This window comes from Bacillus rossius, chromosome 2 (assembly GCF_032445375.1).
Source record: "Bacillus rossius redtenbacheri isolate Brsri chromosome 2, Brsri_v3, whole genome shotgun sequence".
In the NCBI taxonomy this organism is placed as follows: domain Eukaryota; kingdom Metazoa; phylum Arthropoda; class Insecta; order Phasmatodea; family Bacillidae; genus Bacillus; species Bacillus rossius.
The window spans coordinates 74,443,881-74,455,748 of NC_086331.1; the positions used below are offsets into that span (position 1 = coordinate 74,443,881).

At 37.8% G+C, this 11,868-nt stretch overlaps 1 long non-coding RNA gene across 3 annotated transcripts; it reads right to left on the minus strand.

Moving 5' to 3' along the window:
* Nucleotides 1–1,933: 1,933 nt before the first annotated feature.
* LOC134529377 (uncharacterized) lies at nt 1,934–9,575 on the minus strand. 3 transcript variants are annotated; one of them, XR_010074552.1, is made up of 5 exons: nt 9,091–9,566; nt 8,702–8,928; nt 7,273–7,366; nt 5,679–5,852; nt 1,934–5,023 (listed from the first exon to the last, which is right to left on the minus strand). It is a non-coding gene; the product is annotated as an uncharacterized LOC134529377 (long non-coding RNA). The 3 variants fall into 3 exon arrangements; XR_010074553.1 differs by having other exon boundaries at nt 1,934–5,852; nt 8,491–8,928; nt 9,091–9,575; XR_010074551.1 differs by having other exon boundaries at nt 1,934–5,852; nt 9,091–9,564.
* Nucleotides 9,576–11,868: the final 2,293 nt, after the last annotated feature.

The following is an 11,868-nucleotide window of genomic DNA, read 5'->3' on the forward strand; positions in this document are numbered from 1 at the left end:
TGCTCTTAATGCAGGCATTGCAAACACCTGGAAAACGTAAATTTTAAACTGTGTATGATCACAATATACCTAAATTGGAATATAACCTACTTAAAAAAGCCCGCGTTCCTTGACCCAAAATTTGTTTTTGATTCTAAGGGCGGCTTGCAGAGTCCCGCCTCAAAACTCCGAGAATTCTCCGAGTGCGAGTGGAGTGTGAGTGGAGTTCGAGATAGAATTGTATGATATTACTCGAGATTTCTCCGTGCGTTGCAGAGTCGTCAAATGGAGGTTCCTCGAAGCCGAGTGGAATTGTTACCACACGCCCACGGGGAAAAATATTTCTCTCGATGTTCACCGCCTTGTAAATGTAATTTTTGTCTTTTTTATGTTGGTGATTTCATCCGAAACATCGATAGATTTTTCCCGCTTCACTCTTTGAATTTTGAAAAATGAACCCGATGGGTATGAGAAAGTTTAGTACTGAAGAAAAGGATATATTGTGCAAGCTAGTACATAATCATAAATGCCTTGAAAACAAGCGAAGCGATGTCACATCAGTGACAGCAAAAAAGAAAGCCTGGGAGCAAGTTGCCACGGAATTCAATGCGCAAGAATTCGTGCAAAAGGTAAAGTTTAGGTTCAATAAAGATGCATGATAAAATATCGCCAGGTTTGTACGCAATTTTAATCAATAGTTTTATCGGTGGTTAGAACTAAAGTACCTATCTGAAATAATTTTTGTATAATGGCCTAACTTCACACTACAGAAAGGTATGTTTGTAAATTAATACTGCTTTTTTTCAAACAACATGTGTATGCTACTTGCTACTGGCGTTAAAACGTATACTCCTACATGTATGCCAGTTTAAATTATAAAAATCGTTAGATAATTCATTATTTTACCAATTATTATGTATGACCCCAAGCTGTGACCAATTATTTTGCTAGTACACAACTGAATTGAAATAAACATATGTCGGGGTAATTATTCCATATCACATATCCAAGTTTACTCCTTGATCTTGATGGCATGATCATGTGTTACACGATGCTTGAGTGTGTTGAAAGAGCCTGAAGATAACAAAAACCTGGGTGCCACACACAAACAATCTCGGGGTCTTGTGGGAATAATTTTCTTGATGTGCATTTTACTATTATCATTATAATGCTACAAGTTTGTTTTGTCCAGGTTCCTTCAGTGTACTAAATTAAAACAAGCATCATGTACCACAGATACAATATATACGGTACAAGATCATTCTATCTGGATGAAAGAATAAACTTTGATATTACACTGAACGTTTACTCAATAAACTTTTATTTATTTGTTATTATTTCAGCTTTAACTTTTAACAATTAAGTATTAAGAAAGTTGGACACACTAAAATATCTAGTGCATATTTAACTTTAGTCACTATTTTAGGAATTTATGCTTATTCTTTTTATAGCGCACTTCGTTGCACTACAAATATGCTGGGAAAATATGAAGATGAGGAGGAAGGAGCTGGCTGCAGAATCCCGGTACAGAATGGGAACAGGGGGTGGACAGTTCATCCTCAGCAAGCCTGCACTTGATGCAGCAGTGCCTCACTTAACGGAAAATCTTGGTTTTCTCTGGGACAGTGATGCTGTTGCAGGGGAAGAGGCAGCTGCTGCAAAGATCACTGTCCCAGAGGAGACTGCTGGGGAAGATGTGCCTCATGATCCAGCTCCTGCTACTTCAACTGCACCAGTCCCTCAGACTTCTGCCCAAGGCAACTATTTGAATATTGTATTGTGTCTGTTCTCATACTTCATTCAAAAGTAGCAAAATGTCCAGTGTACTGAATGAAAACATTTGAGAAATTAGAAAATGGTGGTTTGAGTACTAATGATGCTTGATTGTCCTGCAGAACACAATTTTCATTCCTAAAAGTAAATGGTTAGGATAAATACATTAAAATGCCACATATATTATTTATTTTATTTATTTAATATTTGTTGCGTGCCTACCTACAGCTTATGGCCTTGGGTGGTAGGCACGATACAAACAAAGATACATACAGACAGAACAAAACAATACAAAATACAAGACGACAAAACAAAAACAATACACACAACATGCAACATTTAACAATTAGTAAATAATTTCTTTACAAATATAATTCAGGAAAAAAGAAAACTAACTTGAAACAATATAATAATTAACCACAAAAAAAATTAAGTTATGTATAGTTGTATTTTTTAAAAATTTTATTGTGCTATCTAATACAGGAAAGAAACTTGCATATTTATTGTAATTTTTAGTGATTCTGAATAATAGATCATTTGTTTTACTTAACGTACAAATTAAAGATTGCTTACGACTATTGAAAGTAGGTATTATAATTCCAGTATTGTGAAGAAAATAATTACAATTAATTATATTTTTGTAACAATTGTGTACAAATAATGCATCATATCATCATCATGTTCCCCGAAGAACTAACACATTGCTAAGGGTAGATGGCAAAATAGTTTGTGTTGGTTGATTGTGCAAAAGCCACTTATTGTAAGTGATAACAAACAGAATATTGTACAAGTAATGGGGAAAAAGAGGCATAGTACATAACGTAGTAGTTATCAACATTAGGAATGACTGACACCATCAATCTGAAGTCTGGTTACAAAATTACACTTTATAATGCATGTTTCAATCATATTTGATTAATACTACACCCAATTCAGACTGAACATTTATATGCATTAGTTGAATTATATCTCATTCGTGCACTTAGAAATTATAGGCTGATGTTGTATAATTTTAAATAATTAACATTTATGTGATAGAATCTTCAAACCCAAACCATAAAGGTGAATACTAATTGGCATATCTCAATAAACTTCTTAATTTAGAGGCAAATTTGTTAAACATTAATCTCACAGCAGATGATTATATTTTGTTTCTCATCCTCACAAAACATATTTGCATTCTTTGTATATTTCAGAAGACCCAGCTTCAGACAGTTCTTGTGTGGATGTTGCTCCTACTCTTCAGCCTCGATGCTCTACTACAGCTGCTAATTCACACAAAACCTTTATTTTGTGTTTGGGTGTATAATTTTCAAGAGTCAATTGCATGCCAAATAACGTAGGTATATTATTATTTAGTAATATATTACATACAAAGCAGACAATTGCATTGTTGCTTTAAGAATTTCATGTTTGTATTAACTATGGCAATTAAAACCCAACAACTTATTCGTAGCAGATGTAGTATTTTTCATATATTATTTTTCATCACACACTAATGAGTCATCAACTTACCTACCCAGTGGCAATAATGATGTTTCACTTTACGTAAAGTTGGTGAATGGAGCATTGTTAAATACATGCAACAATGTTAACACCATTAAGAGAAAATTGAGACGAAGAAGTCAATCTTCACTTGGGAAACATAATTAACTTTTCCATCCCTTTGTACATTTATGTATTTTGTTTTCGTTAAAGGTATCTACTGATATTTTAGTGTTATCAAATTTCAAAGTGAAATCTCGTTCCTAGTTATTTCAGTGATTAATCCCAATTGTACAATATTCTCTGATACCACACATCAAATATGAGCATAGTGTATATCTAAAATTTGTAGCCCTGGTGTTTACTTAAACCACCACTTACATTTACTTCATAGGTTCAAAGTTAGACGGCAAAATGTGCCATTTTGAATTTAAAGGTCAACAAAATGAACACTGAATTGGACAGTTATGTTATACATAAAAGTTTTTCACTTGGACCACAGCACTTATGAAAATCAAAGGACTTTGAAGTGGCCCTTAATAAGAGACAAAAGTATTTACTATATTTATATATATATAATTATAATAAAACAGGGTGTGCTGAATCACAAAACGTATGAGCCAGAATGAGTTACAATAACATTACAGGTTTACTCAAAGGGGTACGAAGCACATGACGAGGTTTCTTCCAAAGTCATGTCAAGAAACACACATTAATACCACATCCCGTAATTAAAAATCCAAAAACATCAACTCACAGAAATTGAACATTTTCAGATGCATACTGAAAGTAATAAACATAAAGTAGCGGTATGTGAAATATGTATGTAATGTACATGTATGTGTACATGAAATGTTTTAGCTGATGGAAATTACATACGGCATGCAATATAAATTAATGTGTGTGGCAGAGCATTTAAATAAAAGTAACAATTTAAATAAATAATAACATGCAAAGGTGACCATAAAGTATTTTGTATTTTGTAACCATATTATAAATACATGAAATACATACATAGTAGCAGTCAATATCAGATCTCAAACAGATATGGCTAAAGGTCTCCAGAGAAACATCAGACAGAAATGTACAAGAATTATGAAGGGCTTTTAACACTGTGTACTATGTTGTGATTTGTGTTAATAGTATTGAAATACTAAGATCGTGAATAAAATTAACAACTTAAAAATTGTTGCCACAAGAAATAACATACACTACACAATCAATTATATATATACATTAAAATGTTATAGTTCAATAGGTTCCATAACAATATTTCTTGATATTATCTTGTTATGTATTAATGCATGATTATTAAACAATTAAAACAACTATAACAACGAAAATTTTAAAATGTAAAATCTTTGCTTTTGGCATTGCATTTAAAAGATTTGTAGCTGTACTTTTGTATTTTCATAACTTTACCCTTCTTGTCAAAAATAAAAAACATTGTAGAAGAATATTGTTATTTTTTTTAAACAAACAAGGGTAGTTCAGTGGTAAACCACATGAGTGCTTACTACAAGCCTAGGCAAAGTTTGCCCACAATTTCCCTGAAATGTGTTTGTTTAAATAACATGCAAAATCATTAAATAATAAATTATCTTCAATATGATGTAATTCCTGAATGTTTGAATGTTCCTGGTCATGCCCGTCGAGGATGTAGAGACAACAGAATCCCTGCCAGCCCACTAACTGCTCTGCACACGAAGGGCTGGCACTCCACGTTGCCGCTGAGGGGCAGCACCGAGCACTTGAGTGGAGCCACAACTGGCGGCAGCAACAGGAACTGCAAAACAATCAACTAATTTTCAATGTTTCATTTGGAAACATTCTTACCCAATACATTGAGAGTATTTCAATCATGAAACCAGTTTTTACCAACTGATTCCCAATGTTTTTGCATAATACATAGTTGAATTCACAGTTTCCTACCTATTTTCACCACACCTGTATATCTAAATGTTTTTAAACAAATATATTTTATATTACTTTTCTTTCTTAAGATATAAACCATTTTGACTAAACAAAAGTAAAATGAAATAAGATCCTGCAATACAATCCTATATCATAGGTAAGTGAACAAAATGAAACTTGAGACAACATAAATATGTTTGCACAATAATACTTTTAACAAAACATTACCTATTTCATCAAGTTAAAATACAAAAGAATCAAAAAGCAAAAATATAAACAAATGTACTTCTTTACTCAGACATTTGTAAAAGGCTGCATTATTAGAAAGTTCATGTAAAATTTCTTAATTTAATTGAAATTTGTTTACAAGTTGGAAACAAAATGCCAGGGCCTGTAGATATGTGAAGGATTAAAGGAAATGCAATGGAATGGCTTAGCAACAAATGAAGATATATAATTGAATTATTCATAAGTAGCCATAAGAATGAGTGCAAAAATCATAAAATATTCATTCCAGCCAAACAAACCTAATATTAAACGGTACGATCATGGTCACTGATTTCAAAAAGCCACGTAAAACAATGTGTGTAAAAATCATTTCAAAACAGCTAATTGAAATGCCGGATGATGAACTCGTTCCTGATGGCCATGGCGCGCCCAGGTCGGAGAGGAACTGGTGGGATTGGCACATCATTGTTGGCCTGTAACAAACCATTAATATATTACAATGCAGGCAATAATTGTTTATAGGTACATTATCATTACTATAGTGTAAATGGTCTCTACCTTAGCTTTGTATCAATTATAAAACATGTTTGTTTTACACACACGCACGCACGCACTCTCACACACATATACACACGCAAGTTGTGTATAAACAACAGAAGACACCATCAGAAAAATACAGCAAAAAGCTTTTCATCTGGCATGCTATGGTTTGCCTTCTGTAATGTAGCACCAGTCGAGCCCCTCATTTGCAGATTTCTTCAGGTGGATTTCGCCAGTAGACCTTGGCTGCCAAGATGTCTAGTTGGCTTCAATGTTTATTGCCATTGCCTGTTTAAATATTTGTGCAGTGTTCCTATTTTATAGCTGTTTATATATCACATTATAGGTACAAATGCATTTGTATTTTCAAAGGGGAAGTAATATGTAATAAACATCATTGCAATTCACAAACTGAACAAGTATTTGTTTTATGCACTTCATTTGCAAATAATACACTAAGTTACAGGGAAGAAATCCCAGGTGTCGCCAATACTAATTAATAATATATAACAAAACACTTCTCACTTGCAGCTCAGCTTCTTACACATAATCATTGTGCCTGATACCAATGTTGTGACAAATGGCACAGGCAACAATGATAGTTGCTGTTGTCTGCAGCTTGTTTCGTAAAACAAGCTGCAAGCAGGGAAAGCGCTGCTTCCAAACACTGAACATCCTTTCCACCAGATTCCTCGTCCGAGCATGAGCCATGAGTACCTGTGTGATTACCTTAATGTGTATCATTACTACACATAATATGTACATTATACACATGTAAAACATGCTGGTTCACACTGTAATCAATAGAGACAACCTTAATATCACAGTTGAAACCAGCAATGGCGAATGTCACAAAAGTTTTAAATTAATCTTCCCTAGTGCAAATAACTTTCAAAGAATGTATTAATACCATATATATATGTGTGTGTGTGTGTAAACATATATTTGTATGCATAGATTAACTATCTAATATAATTTCCAAAATGTAACATTAAATTAACAATAATTGAAAATATGTTCATAACAATAACGATCTGGCTGTAGAAGAAAATGTTTCTCCCTTGCTTGGTGGTTTTACAATAATAGATGTTTGCACTACAAAACTTTGCTGTAGTCTATTTGCACCATATTTTACTTTGCCCAAAACAATTACGTTGAAGTTTAGAAATGAGTAAAGCTAAGGTGTTGGAGCAACAAATTTTGTTGCGAGCTTTAAGAGTTAGTAGGTATATGGAGATTAGTCCAGTTATGACACATTTGAAAACAATATATTATATGTATTTCACATTATTTAATTTAATCACACTTGCAGCTATAAAAATGCTGTTAATGTTGTTATGAAATATGTCATACCTCTGCTCTGCATCTGTACGTGAACAGGTATGGCAACTGTGGGTAACCACTGTCTCCCAGCAGCAGTCCCTGCACACGCCCATCTTCGAATAAGCTAGAGAACATTTCAAGAATATCATAAACACAAATTGTTTCAAACTAACCATGTTTTTCTAGTTACTAGTAGTACATAAAATTGTGACAGCTATTTATATATGTGTATAAAGTCTAAACATATACCAGAAAGTGCCACTCCCACTACTGGAATAATTTGGGTAAGGCACATTATGCTTCCCTGAGCAAAGATTGGAGCGAATGTCACACCTGTCCACCAACAATTTGATGTTATTCTGAAGAACAGTCTGTTTTCAGTAAAAAAATTTACAATTCCACTTTTTTTTTTAAAAATATTTCCACACATTTACATTTTCTTAAAATCATACTTTTAGAACATACTATTACACCTTATGTACCTACACAAATATTAGTGTAAATGGTGAGATCAGTTGGTTACATTGGCCATGTCAACAAATCATGAATACAAGTGAACAGTTGGTTAGCTATGTTAACAATGCTATACATTAGAAAGAATGGATAGTATGAGGTTTAAGTTCTGTATCACATATCCAAGTTTTTCCTTTGATCCTGATGGCAGGATCCTGTATACATTGATCCTTAGATAATTGAAGTTTGCTGTTTTCAATTACTATGTCACTAGGTAATGGACAAAAAAACACTTGTCATGTAACAATTAATTATGATCTAATATATATATATATATATGTGTGTGTGTGTGTGTGTGTGTGTGTATGTGTGTGTGTGTATCAACACACACAAAAAAGGCATTTCCACAAGACCAGAGACATAATTTGTTTGTATAGCAAAATTCTAGATTTAATGTCAAGGATCTTTTGACATAGTAATTTAAAACAGCATTATGTACCAAATGATGAATTCAAAGCCAAGGAATGAACTTGGTAAGGTGATATGGAATAATTACCATGTACCTAGGTGACTTAACCAATAACACTATTTCCAGGTTATTTACATGTACCTAACCTTGCAAAACAGACCTTTTTCTTAATATTATACACACATCCTTACAACTTGTAAAAGCTATAAAATACTCAAAGCTACTTAAGGTATCAATTTAATTCGACAGTAAAAAAATGTCAGGAAACTGACACAATAATTTGAGGATTTTAATTTTACATAATAAAGGGTGGCTTTTAGAATTACCAGATTCAAGAAAATGCTCTTGACAAATTGAAATACTTTACAATCAAGCTACCTACATGAAAGAACTATGTGCTAACATGAATATTGTATTAAATATTGAAATAAATACAAACTAGACAAATTATTTCAATTTATCTCGCAGTTCACATTTCATATTAATGTCTGTCACGAAACATGTTTCAACATGCCTTAACAATGTTTACCTACGTACCTGTATACTTCCCCCCCGAGCACCGCCGGGGCTTTTGATTTTTATGTGGGTGCAGTCACTCCTGTAACACCGGGAAAGTGTTAAAATCGTAGCTTGTTCAATCGAAATTCATCGCCCGTGGGAAACCGTATCAGATGTAGAGTATGTTGCGCTAAACCGACAGAGATACGTCTGATAATTCGGGAAACTGTGGACTCGCTAACGCCTGTTAACTCGCCTGCCACCATCTGTAAATAGTATTTCACATTGCACCGATATGTGCCTATGCAAACCACAAATTAAACACCACATACTGAAGTGCACAATCGGCTAACCTAGGCAAAGAGTGAGAGATGGTATTATTGTAAACAAAAGGTATTGGTTAGTAACTATGATTTCTGACTGCTTACCTGGAAAGTGCCTGTTGCGTAAAATCGCAAGGCAATTAGCAGCTGCAGGACAGGCGGTAGCGGTAATCCTCGACGACTCCGTGGTTCTTCAAACACTAGCAAAGGCAGAATGTGATGTGGAACAAGATCCTTGGTAAAACGATATCGTGGTCTGAACAGCACGTCACTAAACCACTCCAGTGGATTTTTAAAATCCCTCAAATACCGACGTGGGTCCCTGGAAACGTTTCTTTCTTCATTTTCTAGAAATACTTCATCAATTAAATCAAGAAATTCCACAACAATTGGTTCTAATAACGCAGCCATCTTGAATTTTTTTTCCATATTTCACTCCGAGGGCCCTCGGAGTGTGGTTGCGCGTACACTCCAATATTCCTTCGTTTTTACTCGGATTCATTCGGATATTACTTCGTTTTTACTCCGTTCTCGACTGTGCAATGAAAATTCCTCCACTCAAACTCCACTCGCACTCGGAGAATTCTCGGAACGACTCTGCAAGCCGCCCTAAATACTGTCATTTACAGTTCTCTACAGAATGTTTGGTAAAACGAGCTCACTCAAAGAAAATTGATACTGTGAAATGACTTCAAATATATTTTACATTGCTCGTCAAATAATATTGAATACAATATATTTGAAGACGTATTTCATCCAAAATCACCCTTCAAATTTTGTTGTCCAATTTATTGGATACAATATATTTGACAGTGACAGGGCCTTTACACTTAACCACTTTTCTGCAATTACATCAAATAGTGTAATATTAAAAATTAAGCATGATATAAACAGATGTTGACTAAATATTAAGAGAACAAATTAAAATTTTAACTTAATGTTCAAATATTAACTATTAGAAAAGATTCAACCATAACTAATTTAAAGTAATTAAAAATTAAGCATATATGCTTAATTTTTCTATAGACATAGGTACATAAAAAGGAAAGTGATCAAACATACAGCAAATAGTATCAAAAAAATAGGTGCTACTACATTAAAACCAGTCACTCGCACATTCACACACAGATTCAAGCAATAGGGTAGCGGCGAAGTGGACATGGTAAGCGATTGTTACAAAGATGTTGTTTTCAGTGCCGTCGTCCCGGTAACGGAGGCTGCGTTAGCGGGTGAGCCTAGTAGGGAAGTCGGCTGGTATACTGTTCGGTCCGGATGGGCGCCAGGCTAGCTTGCAGCTAGGCCACGATGGGTGTGGGTCGTCAGCCCCTGTGCAGCTCACTAGGCTCGCCGGCGGTGTGGAGTTCGCGTCCGGAAAACACTCACATATCTCACTATTCGCGTCTCACATCTCGCGGTCTCACGTCTCGCGGTCTCACGTCTCGCGGAGTCTCACGTCTCGCGGTCTCACGTCTCGCGGAGTCTCACAGAGTTACACTTCCGTCCTTGGTCGCGCGCGGGCGAAGACTGACTAGTGATGGTGACTGCGCGGAGGAGGGGTGTGAGGGTGCATTTCGCCAGCGGGGGCTGGTGCTGGCGGGGTGGGGACCGGGCTTTACTGCCCACGGAGGTACAATGTCAAATGCTCCCCCCTGGAGAAGACCGGTCTTACCCCTCGCTCTGGCCCCCGCGGCGTGTTTGCACCCTCCCTGCTGGCAGCAGGTCCAGGTGGGAGGCACCTGTGAGAGCTGCCGCTGGTAGGGTCTGCGCTCTGCTTCCCCCTGTGTCCCTCGTGGTGTACCTGGGGGCGGCGTCTCCAGACGAGGGCCCTTGGGATGTTTCCCATGTGGTATGCCTCCAGGTACCTGGGTGGCCGTCGTACTCGGTGGGGGTGGTCAGGTCGACCGTCTCCTGCCCGACTCCCCAGAGGTTTTGGGCTGTCATTGGTCTTTACGGTGGTTACCCCATATTCGGGTTGCCCCCGCGTTTGTTGCAGATGGCATGGACTCCTTTCCTGCGCTGGGCTTCCTACCGAAGGGCCCATCTGTGGGTCCAGTGATGCCATTGTCTCTCTCTCCAGGCCGATTTGGACTGACAATGAACGGTAGGGCACCCTCTCCCGCTCAGGGATACCTGGTGACATGTCTGTATTGTTGGTTTCAGCTGCCTGATAGCACTGGGGACTCCCTGTTTTGCCACCGGCCCATGGGCAGCTCGGGTTTTGGCCTCTTGGTCCGGGTGTTGTGGGCCGGTCTCCTGCATAGTCCTCCACGAAGGGGGGGTGCGGTGACTGTCGGTGTGGTCAGATGGGTGGTTCTTCATCCGGATCGCTCACATACATTGTGAAGGTGGCTCCTTCTAGGGGTGCAAGGTGGCCCCAGGCACCGCGAGTGGGCGACTCCAGTGTTTCTGGGTCTAGCTCCTCCGGCTCAGTCACGACTGGTAGGGTGGGCGGCATGCCATCAGCTTCGGGCTCAGATTCCTCTGCTGAGACATCTGTGATGCTGAATTGCCCCAGGTTTTCTTGTTGAGGCTGCGGTCGGCACGGGGTTTGTACGTCGGGTAGTTCGCTATTCCTCCCAGCGGAGGGTGTTTGCGGTTCATCCGGTTCCCCCTGTGACCTCGTGTCGACGGATGGGCAGTTGGGAGTCGGTTTCCCTGGGTGCCTGTCTCCTGGGAGTGGGGCGAGTCGTAGGTCATCCCGGTGTATTTTCTTCAATCGGCGCCCGCCTAGGCATACCTGGTATGTCGTCTGGCCGAGTCGTTTCTGAACGGTGTAGGGCCCGCCCCATTGCGGGGCTAACCCCGCGCAGTAATTGCGAGGGGCAGCTGACAACGGGTGGACCCGGACATAGACTTGATCCCCGGCCCGCACCCCAGGAGGGG